Here is a 16,801-nt window from a genome sequence, read left to right as displayed (position 1 = left end):
CTTTGTGACCCCATGGACTACAGCCTAGGCTACTACTGCTAGGCTTCTCTGTCCATGGAATTCTCCAGGCAAGAATACTGACGCGGGTCTCCACTCCCTGCTCCAGGGGATCTTCCTGATCTAGGGATCAAACTCAAGTCTCCTGTATTGTAGGCAGACTGTTTACCACCTGAGCCACCAGGGAAGCCCAGCTTACTCTATGGCTCTGGATAATTAAACCTGGGTAACCAGGACTTTCATCTGTATCCTCTTACCTTCTATTCCCACTGAAGCCTGTTTGCTGAATAGGTCCTGATCTGAGAATTGTATCCTCAAGGTTTACTATCAAAACTAACCTCTTCAATGTCATAACAACAAATGATCCTATGTTCCACTGTAGAGAGTCTAGCAGTCTGAAATTGACTTAGTGTTAATAGTAAACAAAATCTCAGAATGTTCAGTGCACTCTTTGCATTGAACCAAAAGACTCCTTTAATTCCGAAACTCACCTGCTCTCAACAGGAGGTGGTACCACCCTTGAGGGGCATATAGAAATGGTACAGATGTTTCTTGCTGGCACAATAACCAGAAGAGTTACTATCATTTAATGAGCTGAAAGCAAGGGTTTTAGATGATTTACACCGAAGGAGACAGTCCTGCACAATGAATTGCCCCATCCCTATTGCCGATCACACTGTTTAAAGACTGCACAGGGACTTCCCTGGTGGTCCAGTGGTGGTCCAGACTCTGCACCAACAATGCAGGGGGCCTGGGTTCAATCCCTGGCCAGGGAACTAAATCCCACATGCCTCAACTAAGGGTTCTCATGCCACAACTAAAAATCCCACATGGTATAACGAAGATCAAAGATCTCACATGCCAAAACTAAGACTCAGCATGGCCAAATAAATAAATATTAAAGCAGCAACAACAAAAATCTTAGATTAAAAAAATAAGAAATACACAGCCCAGACTTTGGATTGTCAAATGCTACGTGCTGCAGAATCCCAAGATGGAGAGGGGAAGTTCTCATTTTGGGAACAGGAAGCCTTTTGATAATTGGCTGCTTGTCCTACGTGTACCCCAACCTGCCTGAGTGGTAAACCCATAGTCCTTCCAAACCTTCCCCAAGCCCTGTGTTTCTCCCTCGCCAGGATCCTGAGCATCACCAGGATTCATCTCTCCAGTAGCCTGTGGTCCCTCTGAGTGGGTATAGGATGAGGATGAGAAACTCAATGAGCTCACATGCCCAGAGTGCCATGCTATTGTTGGAAACCTCTTTCCCACATCACATTGTGACCCAAGCAGAGCTGCCATGGGGAGGGCAGTCTCCAGTCATGGTAATGGTGGTTGGGTAATCACTGTTTCTAGATGAAGCTCAAGGGTCCTCTTCAGATAAGTCATAGAGGTTTTCAGAGCTTGCTTGACCAAACAGGGGACAGAGCAGCTGTGAGCTGACTCTTCCTTGGGGAGTCATTGTGTAGTGTAATGCTAGTTGCTCAGTTGTGTCCAACTCTTTGCAACACCATGTACTGTAGCCTGCCAGGCTCCTCTGCCCCTGGAATTCTCCAGACTGGAATACTAGAGTGGGTTGCCATTCCCTTTTCAGGGAATCTCCTGACTCAGAGATCGAACCTGGGTCTCCTGCATTGCAGGAAGATTCTTTACTGTCGGAGCCACCAGGGAAGCCAGGGAGTCCTTAGTCATATAGAAAAAATCCATCTGGAGAGACTTACTTTCCACAGGAAAGTCAGAGAGAGTTACTTCCAACCAGCATTTCATGTATGCATGCTCAAGGGATTAGGTATGATTGAGAGAGCTGGTCTCATCTCTGTCCTTGGGACAGTTCCAGAGGGGGATGTGTGCGCCTCAAACTCTCTCCTCTGCAGTCTAACATTCTTAAGGGGCTGACAGGACAGCAGAAGAGAAGACATATTACTCAGGGTCCTTGGTTTCAAGCAACTGAATCTGACACTAGCCAGGAAGGGAATTTATTTATGAATATCACTTCCCAGGTGGTGGTAAAGAATGTGCCTGCCAATGCATGAGACATAAGAGACTGGTTTGATCCCTGGGTCTGGAAGTTTCCCTGGCATAGGGCATGGCAACCCACTCCAGTATTCTTGCCTGGAGAATCTCATGGACAGAGGAGCCTGGTGGGCCACAGTCTATAGGGCTGCAAAGAGTTGGACATGACTGAACAACTAACACACACAAAAGAAGGTAGCTCCTACTTCCTTCATGGTGAAATATATGTGGTAGGAGATATCCCAATTAGTATGCTAGACAGCCTAAAATGGGCAACTATCTATGGCCTAAAGAAATCTCATAATGTAAGAGGACAACAGAGATTTCTAGCACAAGAATAGTGTAGTGATGTTGATAATCAAGACCAGAAGAAATAGGGAAGATGTGAAATACTAAATTCTCAGCCCTACTGCTGTCCAGTCACTAAGTCGTGTCTGACTCTTTGTGATCCCATGGACTGCAGTATGCCAGGCTTCCCTGTCCTTCACTATCTCCCAGAGTTTGCTCAAACTCATGTTCGTTGAGCCAGTGATGCCATCCAACCGTCTCATTCTCTGTCACCCAATTCTCCTGTCCTTAATCTTTCCTAGTACCAGGGTCTTTTCCAATGAGTCAGCTGCTTGCATCAGGTGACCAAATTACTGGAGCTTCAGCTTCCGCATCAGTGCTTCCAATGAATAGTCAGGGTTGATTTCATTTAGGATAGACCGGCTTGCTCTCCTTGCTGTCCAAGAAGACCCTTAAGGGTCTTCTCTAGAACCACAGTTTGAAAGCATCGATTGGTGCTCAGCATTTTGTATGGTCCAGCTCTTACAACCTTACATGACTACTGAAAAAACCATAGCTTTGACTATATGGACTTCTGTCGCAAAATAATATCTCTGCTTTTTAATATGCTGTGTAGATTTGTCATAGCTTTCCTTCCAAAGAGCAAGCATCTTTTAATTTCGTAGTAGTAGTCACCATCTGCAGATTCTGTAGCCCAAGAAAATAATTTCTATCACTATTTCTATTTTTTCCCCCATCTATTTGTCATGAAGTGATGGGGCTGGATGCCATGATCTTAGTTTTTAGAATGTTGGCTGAAACAATTGAGAAAATTGAGATTTTCTTATCCTCTACTCACAGAATCAGAGAAAACTGAAATGCACAAAAAGCACTTGCCTGCAGTCACAGCGCTAGCTAGGGGCAAGCATGGACTAGGACATCGCCTCTCCCATTGCTCGGCTGTCTCCGTGTCCTGCCAGCCCCTGCCCAGTCCTGTGAGGCCCAGCCACTGAGCAGCCTTGATCAAAGGGCACAGTTGTCTCCCCTGAGATATGAAATGTGTTGCTTTAATTCAAGCTTCCTGAAGTCCACTCCCATAAGTTGAAAACAAAGGGAGGCAGCCTGGAGAGTGGGCTAAAATCTGGGAAGAAGGGTAGGCAATTTCATATCTGTTGGTTTTGATGTAGGTGAAATGAGCAAAAGTAATGCATATTGGATTCAGTGGACTGAATTGTTGTCCCCATTTCTCACCCCTTCAGCTTCCACACTATTGTCATGGCCTCATTGTGGGCCTTGCACGTTTCACTTCCCCTCTTGTGATCCCATGAGAATGTACTGGTTCCAGGAGAATGACAGACATCTGGAGAAGAACCTTTCCTGCCAAATCCAGTGTAGGTCATCCTCCTGCCACCTCCCCAGCAAACTACAGAGGTGGACGCAAAACTGAACCATTGTTGTGATAAGCCACTGAGTTTTAGGACTGGTCTGTAATGCATTCACAATATCTGACCAAGGAAACAAGCTTTAGATTTTTTTTTTTTTGCACCTGTCTTATAGTTCAGGGCCCAGAAACATGGGCATCAACCCCCTCTCAATACATACATCTGCATGCAAGGAGGAATCACTTGAACTTGCAGTTCTTACTCTATTCTTAGAGCTAGCGCAGCTAATGACATGCCAGATAACTCTCCATGGCTAGCTTTTTTTATCTTCCTATCCACAACCTTCTCAGCACCTCATTTTCCCACTTGGTTGACCATTGTCCAGGGGCTGTAAGCTCTCAGCCATGGGAAGAAGGTGAGAAATAAGGGAGATGTTTGAAATGATAATGTGACCAATGGTCTCCTCTCACCTAGAAGTCAATAGCCAAACTTTTGAGCACCGAGACTGGTGAGGAGGGGTGAGTAGCAAACTCCAGGTATGGCCTCCATTCTTGGACTTCTCAGCACCCTTAGGAGGTTGCCACACAAGAGAGCCCCCAGGGGCCAGGGCAGATACCAACATGGTAATTTTTGTCACAAGAGTGGTATCAAGCAGTGGGGATGCCAGAGAGGAAGGAGGAGGACTGGGTGGCAGAGTGGACCCCCAGACAGAAGACAGCCCACACCCATGAAGATTCAGTCAGTTAGTCAGTTCAGTCGCTCAGTCATGTCCGACTGTTTGCGATCCCATGAATCACAGCACACCAGGCCTCCCTGTCCATCACCAACTCCCGGAGTTCACTCAGACTCACGCTCATCGAGTCAGTGATGCCATCTAGCCATCTCATCCTCTGTCGTCCCCTTCTCCTCCTGCCCCCAATCCCTCCAAGCATCAGAGTCTTTTCCAATGAGTCAACACTTCGCATGAGGTGGCCAAAGTATTGGAGTTTCAGCTTTAGCATCATTCCTTCCAAAGAAATCCCAGGGCTGATCTCCTTCAGAATGCACTGGTTGGATCTCCTTGCAGTCCAAGGGACTCTCAAGAGTCTTCTCAACACCACAGTTCAAAAACATCAATTCTTCGGCGCTCAGCCTTCTTCACAGTCCAACTCTCACATCCATACATGACCACAGGAAAAACCATAGCCTTGACTAGACGGACCTTTGTTGGCAAAGTAATGTCTCTGCTTTTTAATATACTATCTAGATTGGTCATAACTTTCCTTCCAAGGAGTAAGCGTCTTTTAATTTCATGGCTGCAGTCACCATCTGCAGTGATTTTGGAGCCTAAAAAAATAAAGTCTGACACTGTTTCCACTGTTTCCCCATCTATTTCCCATGAAATGATGGGACCAGATGCCATGATCTTCGTTTTCTGAATGTTGAGCTTTAAGCCAACTTTTTCAGTCTCCACTTTCACTTTCATCAAGAGGCTTTTTAGTTCCTCTTCACTTTCTGCCAGGGAAACAAATGAGCAGAGTGGCATCTCAGCAGTGTGTGTCCTCCAGAGCATGAGTGGAGAGGAGATGCTGGCTGGGGAGTTTTAACATCAAGGGGGCTGACTTACACCAGTATCTTCATTAGACAAAGGCTTGGAATGAATGGAGACAAATAATAAGGTATCCCCCTCACCCCAAGTATGGGCTTCCTTGGTGGCTCACATGGTGAAAAATCCACCTGCAATGCAGGAGACCCAGGTTTTATCCCTGGGTCTGGAAGATCCCCTGGAGAAGGGAATGTATTCAGTATTCTTACCTGGAGAGTTCCATTGACAGAGTCTGGCGAGGGTTACAGTCTATGGGGTTGCAAAGAGTTGGACATGACTGAGTATCTAAGCACACATGCTCCAAGTGCATCGTCTGCTTGGTCTCCCTTATGAACAGCTGAGTCACTGGTGGGGAGAGGCCATATCAGAGCCTGTGCTGGGCTCTGCATATCCTGGAGGGCTCCGAGGCTGAAAGGATGAAGAGTTTGTGGCAGTCAGAGCCCCGACGGCTGAATCTAGCCCAGATCTCAGGAGCTCTGAACCATGAAGGGAACATGAGGGACGCATTCCAAGGAAACACTTCATCACCTAGAGACAACATATTGATCACGGATTCTGGGCAGCTGATTTCTCAATTCAGGATGCAGTGAACATTTTAATAAATTCTTTTTCTGCAGTGAAGATAGAGATCCCAGGTTTCTGAAAGCTGGCTTTGGAGGGAGGGTGGCACACAGATTTCTGTCTGAGGAGCAGAGGGGAGGGGCAGGGCACAGGCTGCCCCTGGCACTGGGTTCTGGGGTTTGAAAGCAAACCTCCCAACTTTATTCTAAGTTTCTGCTAATTATGTAGGCATACTGTACTTTATCTTTGTTACCCATATAATATTCCCTTTAACCAAATCGCCTAAACTTTAATGGAGTCCCTCTTCACTTGCTAAATATTCCAGACTCTGGGGTTGATGTGGCTGGAGAACTAGAATGGGAACTTAAGGAACCAAGGAGCAACCTCTCAGAGCTGCTGTGTCTTTTTTATTTTTTCCTCGGGGAGGAAGAGCTTTCTATGTAACTCATGTATTCTGGGCAGAAGCAAAGAAGATCCAAGAAGCATATAGACCATATGTTGGCAGCTGATTGGAGGAGGTGCAGTGCTGGAGAGGCTCTGCAGAGTGATGAGAAGACCAGGGCTTTTCTACATCCAGGATATTCTGGAACCTTCTCTTTTCATGGCCAAGGTGAAGGGACAAGGCCAAGACTGAACAGCTAATGGGATTGCATCTCAGTTCTCCCTTTCAGTTTTGTTTAATGTTTATAAGGTAACTTCCTCTGAATCAGGAGGAATGTTCGAGGTGCTTCCTCTGGGATAAAGCATTGATATGGTTTGAATCCTGGCTCTGTCCTTTTCTGTCTGGGTCACCTAGAACCATATCCTTCACCCCTCTGCCTCACCTTTCCCATGAGGACACGAGGACTCTCATAACTCATCTCAAAGAGTCAGATTATGTGAGATATGTAGTAAAGTCCTTAGCAAACTATCTTACAACTACTGAATGAATTATTGAGTCAATTAAATGGATATGAGCTTGGGCAAATGCCGGGAGATGGTGAGGGACAGAGAGACCTGATGTGCTGCAGTTCATGGGGTCACAAAGAATCAGACATGACTTAACAACTGAACAACAACAACAATATTTATACTCCAACACATATTCTGAGTGTTTTACACAAACAGTTTCCTTTGAACCTCATAACAACCTTTGTAATAGGAACTCTTACCATGCTCATTTTTATAGATGAGACACCTGAGGCATGGAGAAGTTAAGTAGGTTTCCTAAGGTCACAGAGCTGGCACTTCGAAATGACAAAATCCACACGCAGGCTGTCTGAGGGAGCCCCTGTGCTCTGGTGGGTTCTCTTGCTCTTTCTATATCCAGGTGGTCACCAGTTTCCTAGGAAAAGGCAAACCTAGGAGGGAGAGTCCTAAATAATTTTTCATGTTGTTTTTTGAGTCTTTTCGTTTTCTTCTTCTTCTTTAAAAGGAGAAAAGAAACTCTTATCTTCAGTTTCAATCCTTATCACCAGTGTGAAGATTCATAGAGTTAAGAAAGAACAAAGACAATACCCGAGGTCATCAAACACTCTAATTAAGTTATCAAAGACCTTGTGTTTGGTCATAACTCAATGGACTTCAACTCTCAGTAGACTTCCTTTGTACGAGAGTAATTTGCACCATGGAAGAGCAAAAATTGGCTCAAATGGCAACTTGAAAAATTAACCCAACATCTGAGACTGCACCCTATGGGTTGTGGGGCAGCTGACTAGTTCAGTGAATTGTGTTCAAAGGGCAACAAACTCCAGCAGGCAGTCTGGCAATGCAATTTCAGAACCCCAGCAGGTGATGGCATCCTTGTTCTAGATCTGCGGTAGCAATAACTGTAACTCACACTGTCTCTCTAACTCCTGTGCTCTTGGCAGATTTTGTTAGCTGATCACAGAACTATTTTTTGCTAGATCCATGTATTGCTTCAGATTTGTCTCGTCTACCTGGAGTTAACCCTTGAAAAGAACTACATCTTGTGGGTAGGAGAAGCAGAATTCCCAGTAGCAGAGCACCACTGGATTTATAGGCCTCCAGTTCTTATTGTTGTTATCATTCAATTGCTAAGTCATGTCCAACCCTTTGCGACCCTGTGGACTGCAGCTTGCCAGGCTTCCCTGTCCTCCAGTATCTCCTTGAGTTTGCTCAGGTTCATGTCCATTGACATTCCATTCACATTAAGTTCTTATAAGGAACTAGAAATAAAGCCAGAGGATATTTTGGATCAACATTGTAGTGAGAAGAAAAGTTATGAATGAGACAAGTTAGGCTCAGACTTATGTAACCCACACTGATATGCTTAAATAGCAAGATTTGCACTCAAGCACCTTTCACAGGGTTGTATACCTATCCCTATCTTAGAATGAGTTCATCCTAGAGCTGGAGGCCAACCTTGATATGAGCAGCTGGGGCAGGCAAGGAAGGTGAAGTGAGGCATGAGCTAATGCTGATACCAGAGAGATGAGCATACACAGAGCTCTAAGCCCATGCTCAGCCCAGCCATGGACTCCTGGATCTCACAAAAAAGTTTGAAAACTGAGTTTTCAATTGTTGAAATATCCTGTTGTGGGAAGAGGAGTAGGTTGATGTTCACCTTGACCCCTGGGAACAACTTTATCTAGCAATCTTTTGGGGGTGTTGAGAAGCACAAGAGCGGGAGCAGCACCTGGTATTTGCTACTGGTCACCCAGCCTCAGTTCCCAAATGTTTGGCTGTTGACAAAGACAAGAGACCTTTGGTAATGTTGTCACTCTGGACACTTGTCCTATTTCTCACTTCTTTTCATAGCTGAGTGCTTATAATCCCTAGAGCCATGGTCAACCAAATGGACAAAAGAGAAAAGTAGATTTCTCTGAAATTTGGGTAGCCCTTTTCTTGCATGTGTGTTCATTCGCTTCAGTCATGTATAACCCTTTGCATTCCTATGCACAGTAAACCACCAGGCTCCTCTGTCCATGGGATTCCCCAGGCAAGAATACTGGAGTGGGTTGCCACACTTTCCTTCAGGGATTCTTCCTGACCTAGGGATCTAACTCATGTCTCTTGTGTCTCCTGCATTGCAGGCAGATTCTTTACCGCTGAGACACTGAGGAAGCCCAGCCCTTCTCTTACACAGGTAAGAAGTGAAGTTCTTTCTAAGCCTAAGGAGGATATTTATTTAGTAACAAAGAGCATGGTTTCAGTTTGATCCTGTTTCTGCCACTGACAAGCTTGTAGCTTAGGCAACCTCTCTAAGCCTTAGCTTTATCATTTATAAAACAAAGAATTCTGAAATCTAGTCTTAGGATGGTTGTGAACCCTACATAAAAAAATGATGAAAAATGGTTAATAATCTTGTTTAGTAATGCCCACATGATAAGTGTTCAATTGTTTTTTATCAGTGAAAAGTTTATAAGGGAAAAAGGTAGTAAAATAACAAGTGTGCATGTATGTTGGGCATTTACTATTAATATACAGTAGATCTCAAACATTATTCTAAGTATTTTCCATCCATTAAAATATTTCATTCTCACAATAACTAAGGAGATTTGATTGCATTGATAGCACCTATTAACAGATTCCTCTTATCCTCTCCCTTCACAATAAGACTTTCCTCCCCTCCCTCAAAATAGATTGAGTCTGTTTGCCCTTCTCTTGAATTTTGTAAGTTTCTTTGACCAAAATAGTCTGGTAGAAATGATGTTGTGCTAATTTTGAGCCTTCCACACATCTGTCTCTTGGAATCTTGCCATGTAAACAAGCCTAGACCATCTGGAATAAGCTTCTAGCCCAGTTGTTCTGGCTGAGGCCACTAGACAAGCCTTAACCCAGTACATGTGTTAGAGGCGCCTCTAAGATCAGCAGAGCTGATTCCCTGCCCACAGATACAGGAGCGAGACCATATCTACCCAGCTGGGCTCAGATTTGTGAGCAATAATAAATACTTACACATCTTAAGCTATAGAGTTCTGAGGCAGTCTGTTACACAAAAATCACTAACTGATACAATAACTTTATGAAGTAGAGGTGACAAAAATGAGGAACAGGAAGGTTAAGCAGCTTGCCTCAGGTCACACAGCAAGTAAGGGTTGGAAATAGGATACAACCATTGATGACACCAGGAGATCTCACCCTGGCTGGATATTATCTACTCTATATTTAATAGTAGCATTTAGAAATAGAGTTTCACTGTGTTTCATCTGAAGGTTGAAAAGTTACATTACTCAGAGACATCTAGGCCTGTCAGTGGCAACATACAAACTTCACTGACTTAGCACAACAAAAGTTTATTTCTACTTGATATCACATACAACTATGCCTTAAGGTCACCAAGAAATTAAGAAGATACGTGTTAAGGTCAGACTTAGGGAAGCCTTGAATTAATGCCTTGCCCACATCTTCTTGGCCAGAAAGTAGACCCAATCTAACTTCAAGGGAGCCTGGGAAATGTAGTTTTCTTGTGTATACAGGAAGAGGAAGCGGTATATAAACCTACAGCATTGTCTCTACCGAAGTGTTAAGGAGAAAGTAGATATTAATACTGCTGATTCTCAGGACAGAGGGACTTCCCCTATTTACCTGGGTGCTGCCCTGTGTCCCAACTGCACCCCTTGCTCAACTTCTATTGGTTCTCCCTTGAAACAGACCCAGAATCTCCCTTTGCTTAACTTCGAGGGTGCAAGTCAGAGTTAATTGCTGACTGCCCCCCACCCCTCCTCCCCTCATCCCATTGATCTATATGGATCTTTCTCCAATGCTGAGACTTCTGGGCGAAATGACTTGAGGAGGCCATGGACCTTCTTCTCCCTCCACTTTGTATGACTAAAGAGAAGTGAAGTCGCTCAGTCGTGTCCGACTCTTTGTGGCCCCATGGACTGTAGTCTAGCACAATCCTCCGTCCATGGGATTTTCCAGTCAAGGGTACTGGAGTGGGTTGCCATTTTTGTATGACTAAACAAACACCAAAATATGATGCACAGAATTCCAAGGGGTTCCTTATTCTTCTGAGAGCCATCAGGTAATAATGTCCTGCATGAGAAGACCCCTAGCCCATCTTCATCATCTTCTGAGTGCAGAATCTGAAGCTTGGGCTAGTTCATGAACTCACCCAAAGGCAGACCACTAGTGTTGTGGCAGGAGTGACACGCAGGTCTATCCTAGAACTGTGGGTTTTTTTTTTGTTGTTGTTCGTTTTTATTGTTTGCATTTTTTGTTGCAGCCATGCAGCGTGACATATGGGATCTTGGCCAGGGATTAAATCTATGCCTCTCAAATTGGGAGTTTCCTGGCCAGGGATTAAACCTATGCTTCTCAAATTGGGAGTCCAGAGTCTTAACCACTGGACAGCCAGGGAGGTCCTGGTCTATCCTAGAGTTGAAGGACAGGTTATTGTGGATGTGCTTTCCTGGGTTGGGAAGATGCCCTGGAGGAGGGCATGGCCACCCACTCCAGTATTCTTGCCTGGAGAATCCCTGTGGACAGAGGAGCCTGGTGGGCTACAATTCATGGGGTTGCAAAGAGTCACATACACCTGAAGCAATTTAGCACACAGCATGCCTGTGGCCTCCTCCAGGGGTTCTTCCCTACCCAGGGATTGAACCCGGGTCTCTTACATCTCTTGCATTGACAGGCAGGTCCTTTACCACTAGCACCACCTGGGAAGCTCTTGTGGACAGGGAGGTCCAAAACACTGGGACTCTGCATCACTCCCACTGATGCTGAGGGCCATAAAGTGCCCCCAGAGAGGGGGCCTGGGAAGGCAGGGCTCTATATGTGCAGGCACACACTTCCTGGTTCAAACTTGCAGGGGAGCCCCTGACACCCTTTCCTTCCAAGTTCTGAGGTCTGTAAACATTTCCTTCTAGAATTTGTCATGAGAATGTGATCTGATTGCTGCTGCCTAGAGGTAAGCATGGGGAGCTGTGCGGGGTGCTGGGTGGAGCCCAGTGGAGGTAGGGGAGGGGCTGTGATAGCACAGGGCCTCTCAATCAAGAAAATGAAGCATTCAGCGGTGAACAATGGACAGTAACTAGGAGGAGGTAACAGGCTTGTTTCCCAGGAAACAGTCGCACTGCTCTCCTCCCTAAGCCCCCTCTGTCCATCATTCACCCTCCCTCTGCAGGCACTAGACATTCCATCCCCAGGACTACCAGGAATGAGAGTTTCACTTCCATCTCCCTCTTAGCACCTCTCTGGTCCCCTTCTCTGCCACAGTGAGGCCTCAGTCAAGGACAATGTGGGGACTCCAAGCTTGATGGGGGAGGGGAGGCCCAGGGCACAGCTCAGGATCTCTTCTGTAGGGGAGAGAATTGGGCTAAAACGAACTCTGGGATAACCAAAAAAAAAAAAAAAAGCACATTTTTACTTAGCAGCAATGGTGATATCCATAAGGAGAAAAAGGCAATGTTGAGTGTGGTATGAGCGTATATAGGTGCGATGTGAATGTGTGTGTAATAGTGTGTGTATGAGTGTGGGTCAGGGGGAGCTTCCCTGATGGCTTAGAGGTAAAGAATCTGCCTGCAGGAGACTCAGGTTTGATCCCTTGGTCGGGAAGATCCCCTGGAGGCAGGCATGGCAACCCACTCTGGTATTCTTGCCTAGAGACTCCCATAGACAGAGGAGCCTGGTGGGCTACAGTCCACGGGGTTGCAGAGTCAGACATGTCTGAAGTGACTGAGCATGCAGGCATGTTTGTGACTGTGTGTGTGTGTGATGTGTGAGTGTGAGTTTATGTGGCAGCTGGGATGGCAGTGGCAGCTGGCTCAAAAATGGCCAGGAGTTGAGCAAGGCAAAAGATACAGGGGGATGAAGCTCTTGCTGCATCTCCTATTCTAACTCAGATGATAGTACTGTCCTTTTATTCCTGAGGGGCTGAAGAAACAAGGTGGGTTCTGTGAGGGCTTAATTACAGTTTCTCTCATCACAGCAGGATGAAAAGACCTAACAGTTTCCTCTGGAGTCTGGGTTTTTCACTGAATGGTGGAGGAAGGCTGGAGGGAGGGCTTGGCAATGACTTTCCATGTGTGTTCTTGCCAGGGCCAGGAGCCCGTGCCAGCCCACTCTGTTATTTAGCATCAGGAGAGCTCTTTGCCAGTGTCAAGCTCTTTGTCATCTTCTGATTAGCCTCCAGCTCTTGCACTTCCAGGAGTGAGGTCAGTTCCATCTCACAGATGGGATAAAGTACAGAGTGAAAGATGTGAAAAACATCTGCTGGAAGGGTGTCATATTTTAAAATATTTCTTGAGCATCAACTGTATACCATGAACCAAACAACAGACTCACAGTCTTTGGTGACGTGCGTTGATTGTACCTGCCTGACAGTGGAGTGCTGACAAACAGTGCTAAATCTCAGGGGCTTCAAACAGTAAAGATGAACTTGTTCATTTAGTTGATTCGTTCATCACTTTCCTTGTCCATTGCAGGTTGTTTGAAAGTTGTGCTCCCCATTATCCTCACTTCTGGACCCAATATTCCATTTTTGAAATATTGGTCACAATGGCCAACTTAGAGCTGGGAAATCACATGTTGGCTCTTAATGTTTCCATCTAGAATTTTCTTAGGTCACTTTTGTTTGCATACCATAGGCCACACCTAACTCCAAGGACCTAGGGAAGCGCAGTCCTACAACATGCCCAGAGAAAGAATCAGAAGTGTCTGTGACTGAGCTGATAACTATCACCAAAGGATGGATGTGGTATCTGTGGGCTACAGAATCATGAAACAAGAGACGAAAGAAATTAAAAGATCATCCAATAGATCTTTCTTAATTTACAGAAGATTAAGGCTCAAAGGGGGCTTACCAGGTGGCTCAGTGGGTAAAGAATCTGCCTGCAATGCAGGAGACACAGAAGAGCCAGTTTCAATCCCTGAGTCAAGAAAGATCCCCTGCAGGAGGGCACGGCAACCCACTCCAGTATTCTTGCCTGGAGAATCCCATGGACAGAGTAGCCTAGTGGGCTACAGTCCATGGGGGTCACAAAGATTCAGACATGACTGAGCAACTCAACACAGCACATGATAGTAATATTTCTCTTCTCCACTAGTAAGTGTGCAATCCCATGTGAGGACAGATGTGGGGTCATATCTCTTTGCTCACTTTATGTAACAAGATCATTTATTCTGATCCTGTATCTCAAACACTCATGCATGAATTTAAGTACCATGGATTAAGTACATGCCACACTTCAATTAAGAGTGGATATACACAGCAGGGAGACGTAAAGATAACACAGCGCCAGCTGAAAAGAGGCAGGACGAATGCCTTGTTCACCTCAGCATCCCCAACACTTACCTGTGTCTGGAGCCCAGTAGGAGCTCATTAAATGTACATTTGCTGTTATCATTGAAATCCAGGAAAATAGAAGTCCCAAGCCAGGCTTACACTGAGAGTGTACTGAAGTGTGTAAGGTGTTATCCTTGTACACACCAGGAGGCAATGATCTGGTATGAGGCAGGCATTTGCCCGTTGCTTGGTCAATGGAACTGAGCTATTGGCCAGCCTGGAATGCCCACTGCTCTATTCCTTTGGGCCAGAAGTCTGATGGATTGCAAGTGAATTAGCTTGTATATTGCTGGTGGTTAGTTGATTTGAATAACCATTAACACTTTGAATTGTCATTAATTTTTTATCACTCATTATCACCTTGGTGTGAATGACTAATCACAAACGAGGACCCTAAAGTACAGGGAATAGGAAAGACAGCTATGGAGACAGAAGGATGAAAGCAGGAAGCGGGAGGAAGCCTGAATGTACTTGATTTGAGTGGTACTGGGTTGAGGGGTGGGTATGGCTCTTCGAACTGCCCTCCTTTCTTCCTTCACACTTTCAGTCTTAGTTGGGAATTAGTAATTTCTTGCAATGTTGGTTGCACAAAGTGTGATCATCAGGATTTTAAATCATAGCCATATGGTAAGAACAATGCATTTCTCTACTTGAATCTCCTCCCTGGGGAGGTGGGCAAGCTTGTTCCTTATGTGGGGTGAGGTCAGGAGTGTGTCCAGGGGTCTGGCTGGAAGGGTGGTTGAGGTGTTTGGCTCACTCCTTGCATGGTGTTGATTGCATGTACAGAACCCAGCTTTTGCTCCTGACCCTCTGACTTTGCTTCAGGCATTTCAAAAGTAGCAGTTGGGTTTTTTGGTGTCTTTGTATCTTTTGTCCAGAATTTACCCTACCTAAGGCAGGCACACAGTTATTTTTAGTACCATACAGCTTCTTTGTATTTTATTTCTTGAGGAGGGGTGTGTTCAGGTGCAAGCATCACAGCACAATTCAAGCCTGGGTTAATATATGCCCTATCTCCTGGGAGAGATAGTCTAGATGAGATTTTTCTATGTGAATCTTCTGCTAACTTCCTCCCTGAGTCTGTTTCTTGGACAGATGCCTGCCTACAACTCTATCTTTAGACGCAACTCTGTTTGCAAATCTAGGATAATCAATCGCTGGACCTTACTACTCCTGATTTAACATCACAGTCCTTATAGAGCTCTCTGTCTTCTTGTTCTAGGATGGTCAAAGCCCTGGCTTTATTAGTGTACTGTTAATTGGGATTGGCCAACGTTTTCACTCTCCACTTTCACTTTCATCAAGAGGCTTTTTAGTTCCTCTTCACTTTCTGCCATAAGCTCAACATTCAGAAAACGAAGATCATGGCATCCAGTCCCATCACTTCATGGGAAATAGATGGGGAAACAGTGGAAACAGACTTTATTTTGGGGGGGCTCCAAAATCACTGCAAATGGTGACTGCAGCCATGAAGTTAAAAGACGCTTACTCATTGGAAGGAAAGTTATGACCAACCTAGATAGCATATTCAAAAGCAGAGACATTACTTTGCCAACAAAGGTTCGTCTAGTCAAGGCTATGGTTTTTCCTGTGGTCATGTATGGATGTGAGAGTTGGACTCTGAAGAAGGCTGAGCGCCGAAGAATTGATGCTTTTGAACTGTGGTGTTGGAGAAGACTCTTAAGAGTCCCTTGGACTGCAAGGAGATCTAACCAGTCCATTCTGAAGGAGATCAGCCCTGGGATTTCTTTGGAAGGAATGATGCTAAAGCTGAAACTCCAGTACTTTGGCCACCTCATGCAAAGAGTTGACTCCTTGGAAAAGACTCTGATGCTGGGAGGGATTGGGGGCAGTAGGAGAAGGGGACGACAGAGGATGAGATGGCTGGATGGCATCACTGACTCAATGGACGTGAGTCTGGGTGAACTCCGGGAATTGGTGATGGACAGGGAGGCCTGGCGTGCTGCAATTCATGAGGTTGCAAAGAGTCGGACACGACTGAGCGACTGAACTAAACTGAATTGGGATTGGCATTGGGGAGTTTTAGTGCACAGGCTCAAAAGAAGAGGCAAATGTAGTTCAGAGGGGTTTTTCACTTTGAGAGAAAGCACAGGGTTGAGATTGGTATGTTTTTTGTTTGGTTTGGTTGACACTTTTGTTTTTAAGTTGTAACTGCATACAATAAAATACACAGATCTTAAGAATGCAGTTCAATAAATTTTGAACCAGGACTTCAATCAAAATATACAGCATTGTTGCTGCTACTGCTAAGTCACTTCAGTCGTGTCCGACTCTGTGAGACCCCATAAATGGCAGCCCACCAGGCTCCCCAGTCCCTGGGATTCTCCAGGCAAGAACACTGGAGTGGGTTGCCTTATCACCCCCAAAATTCCCATGTTTTCCTTTCCTATCTCCCTCCTCCCCAAGCCCATCATTATTCTAATGTCTATTTAGAGAAACTAGTTTTGTTTGTTCTTGAACGTCATGTAAATGGTATCACACATATGTACTGTTAACACCCTCTTCCAACAACACAAGAGAAGACTCTATATGTGGACATCACCAGATGGCCAACACCGAAATCAGATTGATTCTATTCTTTGCAGCCAAAGATGGAGAAGCTCTATACAGTCAGCAAAAGCAAGACCAGGAGCTGACTGCAGCTCAGATCATGAATTCCTTATTACCAAATTCAAACTTAAATTTAAGAAAGTAGGGAAAACCACTAGACCATTCAGGTATGACCTAAATCAAATCCCTTATGAT

The 16,801-nt window shown here is 45.2% G+C and overlaps 1 non-coding gene across 1 annotated transcript; it reads left to right on the top strand.

Annotated features, from left to right (window-relative positions):
- Positions 1–697: 697 nt before the first annotated feature.
- Positions 698–773, top strand: TRNAV-AAC (transfer RNA valine (anticodon AAC)). Its single transcript has one exon. It is a non-coding gene; the product is annotated as a tRNA-Val (tRNA).
- Positions 774–16,801: the final 16,028 nt, after the last annotated feature.

The sequence above is a fragment of the Bubalus kerabau genome, chromosome 4, assembly GCF_029407905.1.
Source record: "Bubalus kerabau isolate K-KA32 ecotype Philippines breed swamp buffalo chromosome 4, PCC_UOA_SB_1v2, whole genome shotgun sequence".
NCBI lineage: Eukaryota > Metazoa > Chordata > Mammalia > Artiodactyla > Bovidae > Bubalus > Bubalus kerabau.
The sequence above is the reverse complement of the archived record's forward strand: the minus strand, read 5'-3'. Positions and strand labels throughout refer to the sequence as shown.